The sequence below is a fragment of the Podarcis filfolensis genome (assembly GCF_964270895.1).
Source record: "Podarcis filfolensis genome assembly, chromosome: 2".
Classification (NCBI taxonomy): Eukaryota; Metazoa; Chordata; class Lepidosauria; order Squamata; family Lacertidae; genus Podarcis; species Podarcis filfolensis.
In genome coordinates this window covers 74,577,734-74,599,815 of record NC_139605.1, presented here as the reverse complement: position 1 = coordinate 74,599,815, position 22,082 = coordinate 74,577,734, and the positions used below count along the sequence as shown (strand labels likewise).

The 22,082-nt window shown below is 43.1% G+C and overlaps 1 long non-coding RNA gene across 2 annotated transcripts in view; it reads left to right on the top strand.

Moving 5' to 3' along the window:
- LOC310755160 overlaps positions 1-21,310 on the top strand; it is a 37,455-nt gene extending 16,145 nt beyond the window's left edge. For both annotated transcript variants that reach the window (XR_014544191.1, XR_014544192.1), the window contains 3 exons: positions 3,263-3,314; positions 10,958-11,044; positions 20,464-21,310. This is a non-coding gene — a long non-coding RNA (uncharacterized lncRNA). The remainder of the gene's footprint in view (positions 1-3,262; positions 3,315-10,957; positions 11,045-20,463) is intronic.
- Positions 21,311-22,082: the final 772 nt, after the last annotated feature.

Here is a 22,082-nt window from a genome sequence, read left to right as displayed (position 1 = left end):
TATTACAAGTGCCACATAATGCTCATTCCACAAACGTAAGAAATCAATCTTTTAGTGTGACGGTACCCACACTTTGGAACTGCTTGCCTACTGACACCAGGCAGGTGCCTTCTCTATATTCCTTTTGGCACCTGCTTAAAACATTTTTGTTGAGGCATGCCTATCCAGATCTATAGAAATGTGGGTTTTCCCCCCTTTTCTTTTAGCTAGTGTTGATTTTGTATAAATATTTTAATACTTGTTTTCAACTTTTTGTAAATAATTTTAATGTTTTATTCTACAATGTTGTAAACTGCTTTGAGGTTGTGTTTACAATCAAGCAGTATATAAATTTTGTTGAATAAAATAAAAACACATATCTCTCAATGAGAAAGTGATGTTTTGGTGTCAACCTTCCTCCCTCCCAAATGCTGAGATCACTATTTTGCTTTTAACCTCTCTGTTTATCTGTGTTTTTTATGGGATATGAATACATAAGAGCAGGTGCCCTTGATCCCTTCTCAGTATACTCAGCTTGTCAGATGAGCAAGAAAAATAAGCTGAGCAGCAGTGGATTGAGTTAAAATGCCAAACTAGAGTTTAATAAGAAATCTTGAAGTTCCAATAGTTGACATTGCCACAGCTGGACACCCTCTCTTTTCCTCATTCAAATCAAGCCGTGGATTGTAGACGTCTTGTATAATGCCATTGTATTAAACTGCAGGAGCTTGATGTAAAATGAAGTCTATAGCTCTCCAGGTAGGAGAGAGGTAGTTTGGATTCTTACCATAACAATACTCCTAAGAGGTGTGCGCGCTGACAATCACATAAGCATGTCCTACCACCATCTATTGGGATTTACTGGCAAATAACCAGATTAACGCTTTTACATTAATGCAAATAGCCAGTTCCACTTTGGCATGTGATTTCCCGTCCTCTGGGTGACCAGCAAAAGGTGGCCTATCCAGCAGCTCCATCTACGAGGCCTTCTGCAATCTGTTGTGTGCTCCCAAGAATTCCATCCCATTTATTTAAATGAATACACCATGCTTGGATAATTGCTTTCCAGCTCAAAGTGCTTCTTAGCAACAGCAATCACTGCAGTTTCTAGGCACCAGCTGCAGGAATGTCATTTGAATGCCATGCCTTGCCATAAGGAGCAATGACAGAGGCCAGTTTGGACACACAGGTTTATGACATTGGTCTTCCATCCTCCCCCTTCTGTCACATTAAGCATTGTACTTTATAACACAACTCCAGGTACAAGATTTGCCCCCAAGTGATTCACTCCTGGAGCCCTTTATAAATGATTACATGATCTGAATTTTCAGTCATGGATGCACTTGTACACCCAACAGATCCCATGTGATCATGCTAGCATGCAGAGTTCCCTGTTGCCATTTTGGGGGGAAAGGGGAGTGTGTATTACCATGGGAGAGATTAATACAACCACTTGATTGCTGTCTACACAGCTGTGGACAACAGTGATGTCACAGTACTGACACCACAAAATAGATCCTAGCATCTCATGAAAGCTCCAAATAATAAATAATTCTAATAATTTTTGAATACCGACTTGAATCCAAGGAACTCCTACCACCAGTAGAAGTTACTTCTATACATACAAAGGGGAGTATTTCTAATACTTGCTGCTCCCCTACTTACACCCCACCATCCCCACTGCATCCTCCTGTACAACACTGCCATTCCAAAGTACACAACACCCTTTTATCTAGAAGTGGCTTTTCTGGAGGTAGAACAAGTTGGCACAGTGGCAGCAGGAAAATCCACTTACGGAACTCTGTGTTCTCTGGACTCAGAATAAATATCCACAAATTTATACATGTATTTATTAATAAATAACATTACTATAATAAATGAGTTGTGTCCAGTTGTTTAAGTGTTCAAACAATTGGTCATGCATTGCATCCAATCCAACAATGTGGTTATGTGAGCAGATGTGCTGCTTGTGCCATGGAACTTCTCCTCAGTCTCCTCCCACATGCCCACATTCCCCCTAATCTGTCTGGAAGTTTGGGGGGAATCCCCAGCACAGATTAGGAGGGAGTGAGGAGTATATGGGAGGATGGAGGGGAGTTCTCTTGTGAAAGCAGGTGTTCTGCTCATGCAGTGACTTCATTGAATACAAAGTTTTATCATTTCAACAACCCTGCTAGGTAAATAAGTATTACAGTATTATTCCCATATTGCAGAGAGGCACTCTGTCTCCATCTCAGAGATAGTAGCAGAAATGAGATTTGAACTTCCCTACCCACAGCATATACTCTTAGCTACTATGCTGCACCATCATCATAATTGGCATGTCCTGGGTTTTTTTTTTTTCTGAGGGAGGGCACAGTTGTAAATGACAAGGCACTTCAGCGATATTTGTACTGCCAGATTGTATCTTGTGAAATGATTTTCGGAAGACCATGTAACAATGGATGGTTGCAAACTTATGTTCTCACCCGAGTTGGTTTCAGGCGGTTCTGAGCAGAAGTTCAAGCCTCATTCCATGGCATCTGTCCAATGCAAGCAGTATTAAGATTGTGCTGCAGGTTTTGAAAAAAATATGTGGTGTTTCAACACAAGTGTGTGTTCCAGTGGTATATTGCCTTGTATGGACAGACCCTGCCCCCCCCCCCCGAACCCTCCTACAGCTAACTCATGCAGAGTGGAATTGATGTGACTGGATAGAAGTTGCCTCCCTAAATAAAGCCACTCCTCTCCTGGTAAATGGTTTTTCTGGATTGATTTTTCTTCCTTTTGATATGTGAACTCAGCAGACAACAGAGCCTAGAGTCATCAAGGCCTTCCTCTGCTGTGTGCTGCTCCCCACCTGCTGCACATTCTTCACTTAGCACAACCCAAGTATGGATTTTTGGGCCAAAAAAAAAAAAGTAATTCTGGACTCCTAACAAGTCTATGATGTATTATGTATCTTGCAATAGATTTTTTTTATAATTCCCTTTTCTCCACCATGCTTCAAACACAAAACCTGGTGTGTGTGTGTGTGTGTGTGTGTGTGTGTGTGGCATGCATATACACAGGCACGTGTACATCCATATCCACATACATTACCAATCATTCACTGGGCTTTCTCCTCGCTCTACAAATAATCCCAGTGTAAACAATCCTGACCTAAACCTCACCACCATGAGGTTCATTTCCACTGAACCTCCCTAGCATTCCAGTACCAGTACAGGAATGGCACATGGGGGCCAGCAGGGGGCACATTGCTGAATCTCATAAGTCTCTGCCTCTCTGTGCCTTTTCCTTACAGATGCTGCCTGCTCTCTCGCCCTCTCCAAGTGGGCAAACTGGCAAGGGCAAACGTAAGGAGCCTCCACTTGCTTTATCCTCAGCCAGGCAGTCTGGTGTGGCTTTGGCCCATTAAATCAGATTGGGCAAGCAAATGGGAGTGGTGACAGTGGCAAGGAGGGGGTTCCATAGAGAACGCGCCCATGGCCTGCCCCTACACGCAAATCAAGCTAACACTGACACACAAAGCTACAGAAACTTTGAGTTGATTCCATGTTCTCAATCTAATAGAAAACGGCTGAAACCTATCAAGATTTCAAAATTCAAAGAGCATGCCTTTGCTTCATAACTCTCTTTTGCCTTCAAAAACTCAAGTTGTAGTTGCAATTCAAATGCATAAGGCGGGGGCAGGTTGAATAGCCTCTTGACTAGATATTTGTTGTCACCAGTGTCTGTGAGTTTTCTGGTTGATTAATTGTATATATGTGAGGCTACAAAACCCATTGATTACATGTGATTGTCTGCAGTTCATTAACTGGCAAGCTGCCCCAGCGCTGTACAGAGAGAACAAATGAACCTTTCCATCTAACTTCTCTTTTCCTCTGTTAAGCCTTAGTAAGAGACAGTCTCTGGGCTAAGGAGCCTGTGGCCCTCCAGTTGTACTTGGACTCCATGCCCATCAGCCTCAGCCAGCATGACCAATAGTCATGGATGATGGGAGTTGTAGTCCAGCGTTGCCTGGAGAGCCACAGATCCCCTATTCCTCTTGTAGGCAATTGGGCTCCAGGAGCTGGCTGGCAGCCAAGTGGGCCAGAATTAAGTATGTAGGAGCCAGCCAGGAGTTAAGTTAAAGAGCAACAAGCAAGGACCACAGCAGCCAGTCAGGTGTGTAGTAGTTTAAACCAGACAGCAGTTAAAAGCATCCTTACACCAGAGACAAGTGGATAGCTCAGTTGGTTAGGGTGTGGTGCTGGTAATGCCAAGGTTGTAGGTTCTATCCCCATTTGGGATAGCTGCATATTCCTGCATTGCAAGGAGTTGGAGTAGATGATCCTCAGGGTCCCTTCCAGCTCTACAATTCTATGATGCAAAGTTGTAGAGACACAGAACAGAAACTCTGGTGCTAAGGCTTTTATAACGCCAAGTCAGTGGACTGAAGAATTGGCCATGGGGTCAGCTGACTGAATTCTTTGTCAGGTTGGCACTGCAGTCTGGATAGTGCCCTTGAACCTCAGAGCTCACTCTACTAGACTTTCAGTGGATACAGTGCTCTGGTAGTGAAGAATGAAAGGCACAGGAGCTTCACTAGTGGGGACTAGGGGTGCCAACTTGAATAAAATATTGGGGGAGGGCAGGTAAGTCCCACCCCACATAATCGATCACATGATACATGATACGATCACACATACTATTTGAATGGCAATGCCCATCAACTTTGAGGGAGATTTTTATGGGGGGGCATGAAGGGACCCTGCCCCTAGGAGTTGGCTCCATGGGGGGACCCATGGCTAGAATCTCTCAGGGCCGGTTTCTTCATTGCATTTAGTATATAAGGGCCCCTCACTCCTGTACAAGGATGCATGCATTGTGTGACATGGCAATGGCTGTCCTGGTGTTCTTTTTAAAAATCCTAGTATATGTTCAAGGAATCGGAAACAGGAACTAGCTGTTTATTAGTGCTTGGAAATATTTTAGCCTTTAGTCACAGTTATACAATTATTAATGTGGAATAAGTCAAATATAGAATATAAATAATCACCCTGAAGTTCCCATATCAGATAATTGTGGTTAAATGTTTTTTAAAAAGATATCAGATACCAAATCCAAAGCTACTGCTAAAAAATTTATATCATTATGAGTTCTGCTGCCTTGTTTACGTTTGATTGCATTTGTTAGCTTCAAAGCAATTTAACAACAGAATAAAATACAAGCAGATAAAATCAATTAAAAGTAAAATTTAAAGCAGCATGCAATATAAAATTCTCATCCAGCAATACAATAAAAAGGATTAGTCCAACCACCACCCCACCAAAAGATGAGCACTAGAGTGGAGACTAGCTTAACTACCAAAGGCCTTGGTAAATAAAAATATATTAACCTGGCACTTAAGAACTGACAGAGGTGATGCCGAGTGTGCTTCTATGAGGAGAGCCTTCCATGGGCAAAGAAAAAGCCCATTATTGTGTAGATCCCCTTCATACCGGCCTCAGCTGAGGCACATAGCTATAGGCTTCTGGTGAAGGTGCCATCACCACATTTCTCTTTATCTAGGCCTTTGGCTGATTAACATTCTATGTCCTTTTAAATGTTTTTGTGAGGGGGGTGTTATTGGTTTGTTTTTGTTTCTGTTTTTATTATGTATTTCCTGTTCTCATTTTTATGTTGTGAACTGCCCTGTGATCTTTGGATAAAGGGCAGTATACAAATTTAATAAAGAAATGAAATAAGGACCACAGAGTCCAGGCTGCTGATCCTTGAGGTACTGGGGTCTTGAGTAACATAAGCCTTTATTGGTCAAACCCTGCACTTTGAACCTAGAAGCTAACAGAGAGTTTTCGCTGGAGCTGACTAAAACTGAAGCATTATTGTGGGGGCAAGCAGTTGCCCTGCAAATCTGAAGCAAGATTGGTATTCATGTTGCCTGGCTTTAGGAGTTTACTTAATTGCTTCCAATGGGTCATAAAGACTCCATAAGCCTCCAGTGCTCTCTCATCCATAGGAAAGGAAACTGGATCACGGCCCCTGTTTTCTTACCACTTGGGGAAAGTGGGGGCCAGCTTATGATGAGACCTTGAATATTTTACAGATAACTAGCCTTTACAGCAGTGTATTTATACCAATGATTTGGAGTGTCCTTTTCACACTGTAATGTCCAAGATTATTAATATTTCAGAGTTCTACACAAACACAACTCCTGTAGTGTTCACAGCTCAGCTTCCACCCCACTCTCTTCACCTCTCCGGTTCCTCTTTGTTGATATCCCCAGATATCCCCCTTGTCTGATTTATTCCATCAAACTCCACACTTCTTAGACATTTATAAATATTTTACTGTATAACACAACACTGTGTCAGAAGTTAGCTTCTAAGCAATCTCATTCTGCCATTCAACACAAAACAGCATGAGTGTGTGCTCACTGGCACTGTGGGTTAGGGTGGAATTGTTGTGGATGACTCATCCAAATGCAGTGTTTTGTTCCAGAAACAGCATCACTGCAGTATGTGGCCATGTCTATATAATAGCCCATGTTTTTCCTTGTTGATGCTGCACCAGGTTATCAAAACGTTAGATAATTCCACACCTAATTTGCATGGATAATTGCCAATGAATATGCACACAGACAAAAGTGTTTCTGTAAGCAGAAAGCCTGCAATCTGTAAAAGTGGCTTGATACCGACACAGAAATGCTTAGAGATCCCATAGAAAAAAGGAGGGGAGGCTTTTTTCCACACATGGAAGGATTCCATGCATTTGCTGTGTGGCCACAAATGTGAATCATGCAAAAATGTATGCTGTGTATACCTGCAAGAAGCAAAAGCAAATTTTACAAACTGAGCTGTGACATTTAGAATCTATACAGGAATGACAAAACTTTTTAGTTATCTTTATTATGTGTTCAGTTTTGCAGAGGTGACAGTAAGAAATGGATAAGGTACCTGATTAAGTGATTGGCATGGTATCTGATATCCGTAGCAACCACTTCCTTAGGAAAATTCATGAATTCTTTGGTCATCCTTAAACGTAACATGAGCTAAGTTGTCTTTCTAATTTGCATGGGGTGTTTTTTTTAATGAGGTTTTGTTCTTTTTCAGCTATTGTTTCTCTTCAAAGATTGGAAAATTGTAAGGCCCACTGTTCAAAGGTTTCAGATGGCACATAGCATATATACATATGTCCAGGGCTTAGTCCAACCACTTTTAAAGTGGTTTTAACAGAATATTTGAGCACTGACTTAAATCTCTTCCATGAGATCAATGGAACTTAAGCACGTTATAACTTTGACTAGTTCGTGCACACAATGAATAATTTATTACAGAGCAGGTTTCATCTCACCACGTTGAAGACTGGCATGGCAATAAACTTTAAACTGGATATTTTACTTAACAACAAAATACATTTCTGGATACAAAAGAAGCAAACGAGAAAAGGGGGAAAGGAACTAAACAGACAGCTCAGGAAAGCCACCTAGCTTTCTGTTCCTAGGTACACTGACCCTTTAGTGGCTTTTCCCTCTAAATGCAGTGGTTGTTAATTAAAAGCTGTTGCAGTTCACTTTGACAGGCCAAATGTTCCCATCCACAAGGATTAAAATCTCAGACACACAAGATATACTCTATGGGGCAAGTTCAAGATATGGAATTGCTCTAACGAGAGAGCTTTGTTACTACTGTCACAACACTGGACGACTTCATACAACAGTTGGTTTATTAGAAAATTGCTGGACACTTTGCAGATCCTTAGAGAAACTGTGTATTTCTTCTCAGTAGACATGACTGCAAAACGTTCCTACACTGCAATGTTAGGAGGGGCATGAGTGTGAAGCAACCCCAACCCCCCAAGAATCATGTTTTGCATCACTTCCTGAACTTCAGTAGAATGGGAAAAGATGGTTCCAGGCTGGCATAGAGTTTGAGATATATTAACCCTCTGTAGAACACACTGCATTTTTTGTCCCATTAGCAAGAGTGTTCCATCCCAACTTAACTCCTGTAATACAGGATGAGGTTGTTTTCAAATTCAGCAGTTTCCAAGGGCATTGTAGGGAAAGCATCCTAAAACAGCCTGGAAGCTAACGCTGAAATGTTGTTCCCTCTGAGTTGATGTCTTTCATGATCTGAGCTGCTGTAGTTGGTACCAGCTGTAGCTTCCAAATTGTCTACCTGACTTTTAGAAGACATCTAAAAGCAACTCTGTATCAGGAAAAATTTTAATGTCTAATGTTTTACAATTTTTTATGTGCTGTAAGCCACCCAAAGTGGCTGGGAAACCCAGACAGGTCCACGGGTATAAATAAAATAATAATAATCATCCTCCTCCTCATCATCATCATTACTACTACTACTACTACTACTACCACCACTACTATCTGTAAGCGTAGTTCCAAATAGCTTGCATTTCAATATTATAGTTATAAGGAAATGAGCATCTATGCATACTCTGTGTCTGAGACTGAAAGCCACTAACTCTGCAGAAATAGAAATGGGCAGGGATTATCTTGAAACAAAAGCTACCTTCTAAAAATCCAGGTGTATCCTAAAGCCTAGAATCACTCCAATGTTTTTGATGAATAGGTCATTACAATACTTAGAGAGATAACAAAGTAGTCTGTTGGCTGAACTGTGTACATTTTCAGAAATAATGGAATCCTATTGGTGCCCTTTGTCTCCTTGGGCAGATTGTAAAAATTGACCTCCAGATCAAAGGCATGACCAGAATGGAATTGCTAATTTAGCACTAAAGAAATAATGACTGGGTTATAGTGGGAAAGGGTTTAGATTACCTAATTCCTGATGTTGACTAAAAAATCAGGTAAGTGTATGCACAATGTGTACACTATATCTGAAATGATACAAGGTGGAAGGTATGGACACTTACAGTTGAAATGGTGGTCATGAAGCCCATATGAAAGATGTTTTTTCAGTGAAGCTTTAATCCTCAACTATATCCTGATTAACTCCTATCACTAGACTGGAAAGCAACAACAACTGTAAGATAGCTGGAAAAACTGATGGTCAGTACTCCACTCTGTTTCAAAATGAACTTTTTTTTTTGCCAGAACTCAAACACAAGGTGGGCACATTGAAACTAATCCCATTATCAGCAATTCCAGAAGCGAGAGGGGTTTTTTTATGGGTTTTTTAAACTGCGCATCTCTCAATCACATTCAGAGTATGTGCACCAGCTCTGGCATGTCCTTGGCAGTGATGATGTTGGCATTCATACTTCGTGTGTCATTGAGCAACACACAAACTAAGGAACATTTAAATGTTATTGCTTCTGTTTTTTAGAAGTTACTGCCTAGGCAAGGACTTTCTGGTGGCCTTCCCATTTAAAACACCCATCTGGTGTTCTTATAAATACAAAGCAATGCAAAGTTCCTTGTATGCTTGAGTCCTTAGTGGAGGGTCTTTCTGCACTTACCGTTTATAGGGGCATAATTGCTGGCTTTTGGGGGGATTTGTTGGCATTCTTCCAAATGTTGTTGCCATGATTCATCTGCTGTTCCGGAACAATATGCTAAAACCAACAATACCTTTTTCCTTTACTGCAAAAAACCCTCAAGATTTGTGAAAGATCTGGAATGCATTGTCAATATTTTCATTTGTGTGGAATGTGCTTTCTATGTGGAAGGGTTGGGGATTGGTAGGTGTGGTTCGGGAGGCGTCTGTTGTACTGTTGCACCTTGACCAGGGCAAGCTGCCAATTTGGGCTGGGTGCTGTTTGGAGGGAAAAACGGCAGGCAGCAATGGGAGTTCTGGGATAAGCCATAGCTCAGACACACACCTGTAATCCTTCTTGTCTAACCTCTTCTAATCTCCCAGGCTCCTTCAATATTAGAATTCTAGAATCCTATGCATTATATCCCCCCTACAAAGGGCTATCCCCATGTGCATGCTCATAACGTTTACTGGCTGGAGCAGGCTTCTTCAACCTTGGCCCTCCAGCTGTTTTTGGCCTACAACTCCCATGATCCCTAGCTAGCAGGACCAGTGGTCAGGGATGGTGGGAATTGTAGTCTCAAAACATCTGGAGGGCCGAGGTTGAGGAAGCCTGGGCTGGAGGAATGAGAGTATATAAGGGCTATGACTACACTCATGGAGCTTTTCTCAATTTGACTGTGCCCCCTACCATTAGTGTGGAAAGGAGAACCATCCAGTCACTGTCTCTAGTAACAGTGACATGTGACCAAAGGTGTGGACAGTCAACTCCAAATGCACTCCTAAAAATGTTGGATCCAGCCAGGGGTGTGGCGCTGTTTTCTGGCACCCAGGATGGGGGCGGGTGCTCGTGGGCAGGGGTGGGGTCAGGGCACAGAGGGTGCTCTGTTTTGGACTAGGACCTGAGAGAGTAAAGGTAAAGGGACTCCTGACCATTAGGTCCAGTCGTGGATAACTCTGGGGTTGCGGCGCTCATCTCACTTTATTGGCCGAGGGAGCCGGCGTACAGCTTCCGGGTCATGTGGCCAGCATGACTAAGCCTCTTCTGGCAAACCAGAGCAGCGCACGGAAATGCCGTTTACCTTCCCACCGGAGCGGTACCTATTTATCTACGTGCATTTTGATGTGCTTTCGAACTGCTAGGTTGGCAGGAGCAGGGACTGAGCAACGGGAGCTCACCCCGTCGCGGAGATTCGAACCACCGACCTTCTGATCAGCAAGTCCTAGGCTCTGTGGTTTAACCCACAGCGCCACCCGCATCCTTAGGACCTGAGAGAGATCAGGGTTCAAATCCCCACTCAGCCATGCAGCTCATTGAGTGACCTTGGAACAATCTCCATCTCTCAGCCTAACCTACCTCACATAATTGTTGTGAGTACAAAATGGGAGAGGGAAAGGTACTGTATACACCACCTTGAGAAGCTTGGAGGAAAGATGGGATATAAACATAAAAGTATAAATGTAAGTTCAAACCTCTCTTGGGGTGTGTGCAGAATTAGTTGCACAGTTTATATAGGCCCTTGGCTTCATCACACAGGATCCTTGTCATTTCATTCTAGGTGTTATGTCAGGCAAGAGGAAACCTGAGATTTGAGCCATGCTTCAAGTTTGAACCGTGACTAATAACTTCTATTTAGAGCCGGAAGGTAACAAAGAGCAGATCACTTCTGACAGTACATTTCCATGCTCAACGTTTTCAAACCACATGTAGCAAAAGGGCTATCAAATATTGACAAGATTACTCTTTGTCATGTAAGAATGAGCATCATACTAGGAAGAATATAAACATCTGCCATAATGTCTATCCAATAGCCACATTTGTACGATTGTCGATTTTTATGGTTAATGAAGATGTGAAAGATGGGTATGGACATGCAGTCTTCCCTGACCCCTTCATCCCTTCTGTTGCATGGTTTGAGAACTCAGGTTTAATGCAAGTCAAGATTATTGTGCCAAAGTAAAACAGGAGATGGGGAGGAAAGAGGTGAGAGGAGAATATGCATCCACAGCACTTGTCCATGATAGGGATCAGACAAATGCAGCAACTGAGTCCTATTGGCCCCCACCTGTGTCTTACCTAGGGGCTCATGGTCAGAATATTCTAACTATGCATTAATCATGCAATTTTCTATGACTTATTTTTAACCTTCATGGAAGAGTTCCATTGTCTTGAAACACAAGAGGAGCTCTATTGGTTCAGACCAGCATCCTATTCTCAAAGTCACCAGTCAAATGCCTTTGGGAAACCCACAAGCAGGACAACAAGCACAACTGCAGTCTGAATTATTTAGCAGCATTTTGAATTAGTAACATAGGATGACTGTCATGGGAAACTCTTGAGGAAGATACCAGTGACTGTTGCAGAATAATTGCAATGCTAAATAAGAACACACCTATTTTCAAAACAGCAGAAGCATCAAGGCCAGTGAATGAATTTTGCCTCATATTACTTCACATGGCATTCGTGTGCAACAGGTCATAATGCAGTTCCCCATGCAGACCTTCTGTGTTTTTGGTTTAGCTGCTTGTAAGCATCTTTAGACTCACATGGTGAGCAGCTGTTCTTGAATGGCTCCTACTAGGACATAATGGCAACCTGCTCATGGACCAATTCAAAGAAGCTTCTGTTTCGCAGCTGCTATAAATGCTTCGACTCTAAAACAGCCTTCATAGGCGGGTCAGGCATGACATTTCAGCACTCGCCCCCATTGCTCTGTAGCTGATCACCACCACCCTATACAGAACTCCTGTCCTCTGGTGCATCAGTCATATACTGGTATCAAGGTAGTGCAGCCTAGTGGCTAAGTGACTCAGCTGCAAATCAGGTGGTTCCTGGTACAAATCTCAATTCTGCCAACTCACTAGTTGGCCTTTTCCCTATGGAGCAAAGTCATTCTCTTTAAGTCTCAGTCTTCCCTTCTGCAGTATGGGAAACAACAATACTGATTTACCATACAGGGTGGTTGTAAGAATTATGAGTATATAATGTGTATGAAGTGCTCTGACCATCTAAATGTGCCATACAAGTGTTAAAATGTTGTTTCCAAATTAAGCTACATTTATATATATAATTATGCAGATTCTGTAATATAAAATGAGCACTGGTTTGGTTTTGGTTTTTACTTGCAGTGTTTAGAATTCACTGCTGTGAGAGATAGATTTGGCTGTGAGAGATGGATTTGGGTTTTAAACAATATTTTTTATCCAGCATTCTAGGGAATATTACTCATTTGCCTGAGTGGTCAGTGTATTATTCTTCATTTCTGTGATTCATTACCTTGGCCCTGCTACAACAACAACAGAAACCCAAGCCTTGTGATTTCATAGTGTATCTTCCTTTTTCTAGCCCTACTCAGCTCTTCCATAGTTCTTAAAGTTGGTTCCTGGCTTGAAGTTTACAGGGCTTTTTGCTATTTTTAGGATATGGAATTAAAAGAGCGACTAAAGCTCTCATGCTGTCAATCTCCTGGGAGTCAAGGCAGGGTTGTTTACTACAGGATATTATTCTAGGGCTTTGTCCAGTCCACTTTTAGATGACACAGTTGATAAGGCTTCTGTTTCTTCTCTTGGGAGAACTAAGAACTCACTCCAGGCATCTTCAGAGGAACTTCTCTTATATCAGTCTAGGAAAATGGGCTTTGAGACTGTTTTGTTACAGCTGCTGAGTATCATTGCCTCTTCTTATACGTTATAAAGCCATCTTTTCTACCAGAATCTTCCAGGGAGGCCGCTTGGCACCGCAAGCTGTTCAGAGGAGATGATTCTGGGACAAAATAAGTGAGGCCCTCATCCTCTTTTGTGTGTGTGCTTTAATTCCGTTTCTATTTTAGGAGTTGCTCTTTACTACAGTAATCAGCCCAAAAGAGCTGTCGCCCCTCCGCTCTTGCATCAGCTCCGCACGCCTGCTAGATCATAGCCTTGCATGTTCTGTGATTCCAGGAATTTTCACAATCGTTGGCAGCCTCTGGAGACATTCAATATTTTCACAGGATTAGGGTATATAGGGTATATAGACAAGCGCCTTTTGACTACACAATGCACTAGCAGTCAGCAGTTAAAGCCGGGCCGGCGCCAGACTTTGGGAAGCCTTTGGCACAGTGCCGATTATGAGCCCCCAACACATAACCCCAACTAGGGGCAGGACCCAGTTCTGATTATGGTGGCTGCAGTGGCAGCTGCCATGTACTTTCTCTGCCACCACCACTGCTGAACACTGGGCCCCTGGATACATTTCAGCCGTGGCAGGTGGCAGCACTTTTGAATAGGAACCCATGGTTGGCTCCCATCCACAGTGCCACCCACCATTATGGATTACTCAAAATGCAGTGCCCCAGCCCATATAGCTACCCGGAAATCAATGCATTTCATAGATCTATGGTCTGAGACATTACAGTTTGGGTAAGTTAAAATGGCAGGCAGCCACCACGGATGGGAGCTCAGTTTGGCTCCCATTCAAAAGCAGCACTGCCATTTCCCACTCAAAAGCATCTGTGGGTGGCTGGGGTGGTGATGGGATCAGGCTGGTGAGGGGCCCTTCCAACCTCCTGGGTCCTTAACCAGGGCCCAACCTGGCCAGCTGCTTGCACCAGGCAGAAATAAAAGTACTAGATTAGTGATGTTCCTCACACATCCTCAAAGCAAAAGTATTTATTGCAAATGAAAGACGCAACCTCCCAAACTGGCCTACCCACTAACTGCCAGAATGATACACAGAGTATAAACTCAACACTATTCTATTTTACAGCAAAAACTAATCTGAAAGTAAGCAGATTTGATTGATGTTAAAAACTGATATTTTAAAAACTAATCTTAAAATTAGTCTTGAAATTAAAAATCCACCATAAGGTGGTGGATACTGGAGAGCAGTGGTCACTCCTGCCTAGGTGCAGCTACTCCTGCCTGCTTCCATCTTCCTGAGTTGAGTCCCTGGCAGGGGCAGTGCTTTCTTGCTGCTGAACTAGATGAGCTGGTGGTCTTTCCTAGTTGTCTCCTCCCAGCTCATCACAGGCAGTGCTGCTGGGAAAAGCCCTTGACTGAATGAGCAAGCAGAGAGGCAGCTAGAGCAGGCCATGCCCTCCTGCAGGCATCACAACCGTGTCTCTGTTCCCATGACGTGTGCTGTCCCTACTGCACTGCAGGTGCCAGGCTGAGCAGTGAGTGAGCAGGGAATGTGGTTTTGGAGGACAGAGCTGTGTGTGCCATGTGGCTGGCGTCTGCCCCTGAAACAGACTTGCACCATTAAGTTAGGCTTCTGCCCACAGGCATAATGGAGGCTGCTGTCCTGACACTTGCCATGGGCAAAGTTTTGGCTTCCCTTTTGAGCCTCATTTTCCTAATATTAAGTTCAGTTCTCCCATAGTTCCACTTTGTGGTTTTATTTCAATTAACAAGAATTCATCAGCATTTTAGTGTGAATGTCTCCTAAACTACACATTTTTCTGTGCAGTATTGCTAGTATACTCATTTCTGCAAAGCACTTTCCTCTTATATGATACAATTGGTATTCCCCCCCCCACTAATGCATGCATTTGTATAACACTTTACCTCAGTATATTCATTATTGTACATATTAATTGACTGGAGAACTGCATTGCAAAATTCAAAGAACTGCAAATTTCAAACGAAGGCTGATTTCAGTTTCCATATTTTTCTCGGAAACTGGTGAATTTGGTATGTTTGCCTTTGAATGTGAAAAGAGACTGATTTCTCCCCTATCCCTACCTATCCCCATTGTTGAAGTAAGATTCAGCTGGTTGGCGTCATCTTGTCTTTTGCCTCAGGCCACAAAATGTCTTGGGCCAGCCCTGATTGTTCTAAAGGAAACAAAACAACCTCCATGCTCACTTACTAGTGCCAGCCAAGAACAACAAGTAGCCGTAACTGGAAACCTGATGATGTAGGGTAGGCCTTCTCTGTACTCCTGAAAATGTAGAGAAATGGTGCCAGACCAGAGTCCTTAGCTGGGCCTGCTGAAGACCTCCTTCTTTCAACAAGCATTTTAAGTAAAGATCTTTCCCAGACTGCATCTGAGCTGGAATGGTTTTTAAGATGGTTTTATTGTTTGTGTATTTGCTGCCCTTGACTTCTTTGGGAGAAAGGGCAGGATATACCATATTTTTCGCCCCATAGGACGCACCTAGGTTTTTTGGGGAGGAAATAAAGAAAAAAAAATTATTTCCCCTGACCCCAGCCCCCAGAACAGCCTGCTATCCGCAAGCCTAGGGAGCCCGGCGCGAAGTCACGCCGGTCTCCCCAGGCTTACGGAGAGGTGCGCGAAGCCTGGGTGCGCTCTTCAGCGCGTCCCAGGCTTCGGAATGCAGGCAGCTCCGTGCAGCCGCGCTGGGCTCCGGATGGCTGCGCGGAGCTGGGTGAAGCCCGGGGCTGCAGGCAGCTCCGCGCAGCCGTCGGGAGCCCAGCGCGACTTCACGCCGGGCTCCGGATGGCTGCGCGGAGCTGGGTGAAGCCCGGGGCTGCAGGCAGCTCCGCGCAGCCGCCGGGAGCCCAGCGCGACTTGCGCCGGGCTCCCGAGGGCTGCGCAGAGCTTCCTGAAGCCTGGAGAGCAAGAGGGGTCGGTGCACACCGACCCCTCTCGCTCTCCAGGCTTCAGCGAAAGCCTGCATTCGCCCCATAGGACGCACACACATTTTCCCTTCATTTTTGGAGGGGAAAAAGTGCCTCCTATAGGGCGAAAAATACGGTAAATCTAATGATTAGTAATAAAAAACAATCATAGAATTATTTACTACTACTACTACTAATATTTTTCTCTGTGCTCCTGTTAATCTCAGCTCTAAAGTAGAGGAGGCATCAATAAGATAACCTTCTGATGACCTCAGTGGGTGAGAAGGCTCATAGGGAAGAGGCTGTTTCCTCAGTTATACCAGGCTGAGTGTCTAAAGAACCACCAGCACCTTGAACCATGCCCAGAAGCAAAACAGAAACCAGTCCAAATGGATGTGAGAAGTGGTGTTATATGCCCTCTCAGCACCTGTCAAATGATGAACTGCTGCTTTCTGTGCCAGATGAAGTTGTTGAACCTACTCTCTTCCAAACTGGTCTGCTCTGCATTATTTCGCTTCTGTGCTGTTCACATTTTCTGCAGATATCACCAGTCCTGATTTTCACCTCCTGTTTTGCCTATCTTTCGTGAAGGCTGAGAAACTACCTTATTCCCCTAGAGAAGCAGCAGAAAGCAAAAGCCAAGCCTGTAGCTACAGGTGGGATGGAAGGCCAGCCGGGGGCAGGTGGGGTGTTTGTGGAAGTGAAGATTAGCAATTCCCATCCATATAAGATTCTTTAAGTGAGGCCTGTCTAACTTGTGACACTATAAGTGAAACGTGGCCATGTAATTTAGCCTGCCAGGTGCTTGATATAAAACCCCTGTTTTGAACTCCTAAACTAGCAGTCAAAAATGGAATGTGGAGTCTTCAAGGGCCAATTTCCATAGCTACGCTTGGCTTGGTGGTTGTGCAGACTTGCATTAGATGTTTTGCTGAAGCTCCCAGGACGATGCTGTGCTTCAATGCAGCAGTTCACAGGGTTCACAGGGTCAGCACCAGCAGGTGTCCTTGGCAGGACTGTGCATTCCTCTTGCATGGCACAGATGTGCCACTCTGCCCTTGCATTGCTCTGACAAGGGAGGGAGGGAGCACAGGCAGCCTCCTTGCCTACATTCCTGGGCAAAATCAAGTGAAGCCTTTTTGTTCCACAGTGCCTCCATAGCATATCCATAACTGAAAGTGTGGGAACAGATAAGAGTTTCCGGGAGCCAGACAGCATGGCCTGTTTTCTTATTTGTATGACTGCACATCAGATGCAATGGTGCAAAAAACTCCATGTATGAAACATGCTGGACCATAAGAACAAAGAGTTGTATCCAGTGCTGCTGTTTTGTTTGCAAAGTTGACTTCAGGCTCATCCACACTTCCCTTTGTCCCATGATTTCTTCCATTTAGTGTGTGACATCTAGGCATGGATCCATTAGGTTTTTCTTTCATCCTGCCATTTCCCCCCAGGAAGGCCTTGAAGTTACCAATCAAATGGAAGTATGGACGAGCCATTCGTCTCCTGCAGCAGGACTTTCCTTTCCTCTCCCTTGCACCGCATATGCACCCTCAGCATCTACTTCAGAGGGTTGGGGAACCCTCTGGAGTATATTTTGGGGTGTACAGGAAGAGGAGAGGAGAGGTCCACCTGTGCTGCATTGGATACAGCCCAAAGTCCCAGATGGCAGCTGTATTACCATTCAGTAGCAGCAGCAAAGTACATGAACTTCTAAACATGGTTACAGTCAGACTTCTTAGCTGATGGTGCCAAGGAACAATAACTGGGAAAGAAATGAGGGTGCTGTGGTTATGAGTTTGTGATTGAATTCATTGGTTCTCCTTTCTGGAGTTTGCTGTGCAAAAGAACTGCTCTGGAAATCAACAGGTGCTGGATTGTTTAGCAAAAGCTCAGAATGCATTCAACATTAATTTGTGGCCGGACATGAGCAAATGATCAAGGACTAGGGGTATTTCTAAATGGAGGCTTAATGCCACATGCCGGTTGTTCAGATATCACAAATGATTCATTGGCAGCAGCTGTTTTTTGTTTTTTTTTAAATTAACAGATTTCTTGTTGAGAGGGTAAACTCAGTTTAAACGCAACAGGGTGGGATAGGAGATTGACAGCCATTTTTATGCAACTGACATTGTGTGTAGACTGCAAAAATCTTGCATGCATAAGCATACTTTATTTTTCATTCTAATAACGTATATGCCTCTTAATGTAACAAAATCTCCAGGTGATGCTGACCACACAATAAACACCCATCCAGAAGCACCCTGGAAGCATTTTGAATTGGGAGCATTTGGGATTAGGAACTCCACATTGAATGCAGCTTCAGGCAGCCTGTAACAAGAAACAGCAGTAACTTGAGAACTATTATCTGTCTTCCAGTCTCTAGCCTTTATTCACTTCCCCATCCCCAAATATCACATTATCTCTAAATTAAATTGTAAGGCAAAGCTGTGCATGCATCCACATCTAGATAGCTTGTAAATCTATAGTCTGGTTCAGGTTATTTGCTTGTACTTCTTTGATGCCAAATTCATGCTGGGCTTTAGAAAGATTTAGCATTGGCTTGGATCCAAACATCCTACTGCACAAGTAAAAGGCACTTCTTGCTCATGCATATGTGACTGTGTATTAGCAATTCCCTCCCTCCCCCAATGTTCACAAGAGCATTGATACCCTGCCCTTCCATTGTAAAAAGCAATGCTGTTTGTTGCTTGCAACTTATTAAAAATCAAAACAAAAAGGCACCTGAATGTTTCAATGTACATTAAGTGTCCATTGGTTTGTAAATTTCATGTATATATAACTGATCAGATAGTCATCCAAAAGGGTTGTAATAGAGACATGACAAACAAGTGAGTTTCAATAATAAATTTGAGTGGGAAAATAGTAATTCAGTTTTGAGCAGCATCAAGAGCAGAATTCACTTCCAGCTTTTCCACCCACAGGCTTTTCAATTACTTTTCTCTCTCACAGACATGCACAGAATCTTCTGCTACATCGCCACATGAATTTCTTACGCTTCCTTCACAGCTTGTTGGCATTACTGTTGAAGATTCTTGATGACAACCAGCTTGACCCTCCCTATAGGACTTGGGTATTCATGTTCAGAGGGTTCCCTGACTTTCTAGAGCCTGTTTGCAGATTCGAGAGGGCAACAGATGGAGGAAAACTAGGAAACAAGCAATTCCTTCTGTGCAAGTGGAAGTGGGTGGAACAGAGGGGAGCTGGGGGGGGGGTTGCTTGCGCAGCAGGAACTTTGGACCCAAGCCAGTGTCTTGATGATGCTCACAACAAAAGAAAACCATGTAAGAGAAGCATCTTTCAAGAATATACAATGTTCTCCTGAAGTGGGAACCCAAATATAACAGCTCTAGATTGGTGTCAGATCACTGGCATATGAAGGTGAAGTGAAAATGTGAAAGTAACCCATCTATTTTCACCTCCCAGAGCCAAATTGCTTAAAACAGTAGGAGAGGCACAGAATTGTCGGGGCTTTAACGACAGGCCATTCTGGACTGCTTCAGCCATTGCCAGTTTCCTACATGGAATTTTCCTTCCATACAGGAAAAGGCTAATCCCAGTTCACCCATGATACTCACTGGGTGACCTTGGGCCAACCACAACTTTCTTAGCCTAACCTACTTCACAGAGCTGAAAATAAGATGGGATAACCCAACGTATGGCATCCTAAGCTTCTTGGAGAAAGAACTTGATGCAAAGATAATAGGAACGGGAGTAATAAAAAAGAGGGGATATTGCAGAAAACTGATGCCTACCAATTGGATATATTGTGTTTTGCTACATGAAACATCCTATAAAGCCATGACACTAGTTGCAGCTCTCCTATGCTTCTACATATAGTGGAATTGATGCATTATCTTATGTGGCAGTCTGCTTGTAGACCCAGACTTTTTTATAGGTGGAAATTAAAAAAGCCTTAAAAGAGGATTAGTCAAATTCATAGAGAGTAAGGATATTAGTGGCTTCAAGACATGAAGGCCATTCTCTGCTTCCACAGTCAGATGCAGTAATGTTTCTGAATACCAGTTGCTAGAAAACCCAGGAGAGGAGAGTGCTCTTGTGCTCGGATCCTGCTTGTGGGTTTCCCATGGGCATCTTGTTGGCCATTCGAGAACAGGATGCTGGACTAGATGAGCCATTGGCCTGATCCAGCAGGCTCTTCATATGTTCTTATGAAATGCTTCTCCTTTTGAACAATTCATCATTTCCAAAACAGACCCAAGTAACTGCTGGGGACATAAATCCCTGTACAACCTAGAGAGCAGAACTTTATTTTCTTTCCTGATTAACACCCAGATTGGTTTTATGTACAGCTGTTGCTTTAAAAAGAAATCAAACATTTCATGTTGTTTATAGTCTGAATAAATCCATATCCAATGAGCAGTAAATAAATTATGAAGCAGAATTAGCTTCCCAAAGATCTTTGGTGTAAATAAAGTGAGATGGTTTAATCAAACAATGATCTAAGATTTTAATACTCTAGGTTTCCACCACCAGCAGATGTAACAACAAAATATTTTTTTCTAAAACATCAGTTCACCAGAGAGTCCAGCTATTCAGACAGCTGTTATGAGAGCATAAACAGTACTTTTGTAAAATTCAGCAACTTTACGTGCAAACAATCAAAATTGTATAAATGACTAGTTAATTAGGCAGCAAGGCACAATAAAAGAACATTTATTATGGTGTGTTCCTTTGAGTTTTTATGTAACATAAAACTTAAGAACAACCTTGCTGGGTGAGACCAGAGGTCCACCTTGTCCAGCCTCCTGTTCTCTCAGTGGCCAACCAGAAGCCGTTGAGAAGCCTGCAAGCAGGACCTGAGTCCAGCAGCACCCCCCTCCCCAAATGTTGTTACTTTTCCTCCTAGGGGAGTTGCTCCAGTCCCTGGATTGTTTTGGGTGCCTTTTTCAGCAGCTTTGTAAACTCTACAATATTGTTTTTGAGGTGCACCAACTCCAGAAGGTATTTTCACAACTGACATTAAGAACCTATTTTATTCTACATGCCACTTATGAATACTTTATTATGGATGTGGTATAGAAAATCACTCATTTTTAAAACAAACACATATTCTAGTCAATATTCTAGTCAACATATATTTCTTGGGACAACTTGGATCCTCTTTGCAGAGAAATAATACAGCACCTATCCTCTACTTCAGAGATGGAGGGTTTCCCCCTGCATTCCCTCCAGAGAAAGTAGTTGGTGGGGTGGAACCAAAGGCCATAATCCCTATCCTCTCACATATACACACCCCATTCTCACATGCATTTAAATGAGACTACCTTAAAAGTGACTGAACTTAACAAAATTCACCTTTGCACATCCTCTTCAGAAAGATCCTCTGGTGTTTGGCTCTGCACTTTAATTCCATGCCATTTCAGACACTCCATTTGAGCCTGTGCACACGTACATGACCACAGGGAGAAAGGTCAGTGGATGAATGGGGTCGTTGTGCATGACATTCCATCTCTGAGTTTATGGCTGCTGTGGAAAGTGTACAGCTCATTTTGCACTGATCTTTCTCCATGTGATTATAGTACATGGCCTATACAGTGGAATCTCGGTTGTTGGACATAATCCATTCCGGAAAACTGTTCAACTTCTGAAACTTTCAACAACGAAGGCAGAATTGCCAGTCAGCAATTGCAATGGAGAAAATGTAGTAATCCACCTTGGAAGCCATTAGAACTTCCTTTCTAAAACAGAAGCATTCACTTCGGGGTTGTTGGTGTTCGAAAGCAAAAACATTTGACTTTTGAAGCATTTGACAACCGAGGTTCCACTGTATTTTGGAAGGCAACTTAAAAAAATAGAGGGGGGTAATTGAGTTCCTACAACATTTACTCTTCCTAGTCTCGGTACAATCTGTTGTACCATCAGACAAAAGCTACCTTAAAGGAAAATGTTTTTCCTAATACCACATCTTACACACTGAGACTTATATTATTTGTATAACATTACCCCACTGTGGGTCTATATCTGTGGAACAGCTAAAGGGGAGAGAGCTAATGAGCTGGCATCAGTCAGAACTTCCAGCTGAATCATCTAACTTGCCCCGAAAATTGTTCACATCTTGCTGGGGCCTGAGAAATAATT